The 2673-nt window shown below is 36.1% G+C and overlaps 1 protein-coding gene across 1 annotated transcript in view; it reads right to left on the minus strand.

The window, feature by feature from the left end:
• LOC115246332 (small conductance calcium-activated potassium channel protein-like) overlaps positions 1 to 2673 on the minus strand; it is a 50320-nt gene that overhangs the window by 32192 nt on the left and 15455 nt on the right. The gene's annotated exons all lie outside the window — the stretch shown is intronic.

Genomic DNA, 2673 nt, shown 5'->3' on the forward strand with positions numbered 1-2673 from the left:
GGCATTCCTCTTTGTTTCGCGTCAACGAGCACCTCCGTCGATGATGTCCTGGCTCGGGAATGCATTCAGATCGCGCCTACACGTCCCGATGCTGATTATATCAGCTTCCGCTCCTCGCATTCATACGGAAATGGTCGACAACGATTACGTATGTTTCCCTCGTCGACTATATTTTCTTTCTGCGAGAGGCAATTTTCGCACACACGCAATTCTCCGAAAGATATTTTTAGTTTCCTTGTATTTTATCTTTTATGCGAGAAAAATTTTTTTTTCATCGTCGAACATATATTACGGCATTTCCATTTATTATTTAATAGCCGCGTATAACCGTTTTTTACCTTTATGATATTATACATGGGATTAGCTTCGAATTAAACATTTCTTTGCCATTTCACATTTTCAAGTAAATATCGCTGGAATAGCATTCATTGAAATAATATTATGTGAAGCTTTCATTGCAATATACGTTGTAATCAAACGTATCGGATGGTATATCTTTTTTTATTTATTTATTTAACTTTGCTTTTATCAGACTTTCAAATAGCCGACTTTTTAATATGGATCAAAAAAATAAAAAAAAGAAAGGAGGAGGGAGGACTGTTCGAGATCTACCTCCATCAGGCGCGCGTGTTAATACCGCGTAATATCGTGGAAATCGCTGATAAAACATTCGCCAAACACGCCATTGGAATGCTTTCAGATTCGCACGAGGTTACTATAGCGACGGCATGATCTATTCGTGCGTGTTCGAATGTGCGCATGTCGTGCCTTCGACCGAGCGAGCGACGCTTCGTTTGTGTGGTCACGCCCTGTGAAATTAACCACCTTTGCCGCGTTTTTTCATGTCTCCGTCGAAAAAAGGCGTTAAAGTAAAACCGTGTTTCAGGATGCGGCAAGTTTCGAAAACGGGTTCCTCTGTTCTTGATAGAACGCGTGTAAAACACACGTGTCACAATATGTGCGAACTTTCAAACTCTCTGTCTGGAAACGCGTGTACACTGGCATCCAGCATCCAGGGAAATAAATAAATAGAGAATACAAACACGATAAAATATTACTGTTAAATTGTAAACTATTTAAATTATGGGAAATATGGAAATTCAATCATATTTTTAAAAAATTTTAAATAAAATATATCTGTGCCTTTATATAATTGAATTTTTCAGAATCCAATATTTATAAATTTAAATCCTTCAGTCTGAAAAATCATAATCTCAGTTTTATCAATATTATCTCTCTCTTTCTCTCTTTCTGCAAATTATTCGTTTTTTTTTGTTTCTTGCAGTTGATTTCAGGGGTATTCACGATCAAAAGTTTTTGTCATAAATTAGGAAAAATATTGATAACAACTATTTTTTTTACGAAGACGTTAAACAGCATATAATTTTGTAATACTTTAATTCTTTTTATAATCCAGATTTATTTATTTGATTTTCCAAACAGCATAAACGTAAGAAATATATATTTTTTAAAATTTCGACAGATTTTTGCTATTATTGTACAGCCAAAGCATCCTTAAATTCGTTCGAAATGATTACTATTACGAAGAAAAATCCGCTTCTTCGCCGGAAGCCTCGATAAACGTCGCGAAAATGGATGTTCGTGGAACGTTAATCGATAAAAAGCATTAAACACCCCGCGTTAAATCTTAAACAAAATATTTTAGTTCGAATATTAATAATAGTAAGTGTAAGAAAACATATTTGTAGACTTCTTTTTACTTTTTCTACGGAAAAAAAATTAAAGTTTAAAATAGAGATCAGATACATTCGTAAAGACTTGGAAAATATAAGAAAATATGGAAAATTCGTAAAATCGTCTGTCGCGAACGCGATTCTAAATACAGATTACAATTATCATCCGTTCCCAAACGATCGACTAAATTTACCATAAACCTATCCCAATGGGATGATCCAATTACCGGTTATCGCCTCTTGAAGATGAAAACCGTGAGCATGATATCGCACGCGGTTACCGTGATACGCCATAATAAATTTACGAGCATCGACGCAAAGGCTGGCATCGATACAACGTCATCGATCAAAGGAGAAAAGGGGAAGGATTATACTGTTCGTGGTCCATGAATTAATGCGATTGCATCTTATCAGGGGCCGATTTTCCCCGAGAAAACCACGTCGGTGCATTTCCATTTTCAATGAACGATTATAGTTACACTCGATAGTATCTAGAGATAATGCGGAGTTTATCTATCTCTATCGAGAGAGGGGAATATCTTTACACAAGATATCTTTAGAACGACTCCCTTTTTTGTTCGGCTTTTTATTTATCATATCTATATTTTTGTTTTATTTTTTCTTCCTCCATTTATTTATATCGGGAAAAAGCGACGCATGTTACGCTTGACGTTACTCCAGCGACGCGACAATCCAAAAGACGGGCAAAAAAAAAAAAATTAAAAATCTATAAGTGTAAAAAACGTCAATAGAGATCGTCCGTTTAAAAAAGTTTGAAAAGGTCAAGACGCGGGTAAAAAAAAGCATCCGAGAGATATTGAAATGTTTCTTAAAAGTTTCGACTCGCTTTCTCTCTTTCTCGAATGGTTCCCGCCGCGAAAACTTATAAGCAGGTAATCATCAACCCCTTAAAGAGGTTCTTCGATCGATTAGGGCAATAGGCAGAACCGTGCCAACCCGGAGACCCTCTCGACGATTC

This window comes from Formica exsecta, unplaced genomic scaffold (genome assembly GCF_003651465.1).
Source record: "Formica exsecta isolate Colony F162 unplaced genomic scaffold, ASM365146v1 scaffold148, whole genome shotgun sequence".
Classification (NCBI taxonomy): Eukaryota; Metazoa; Arthropoda; class Insecta; order Hymenoptera; family Formicidae; genus Formica; species Formica exsecta.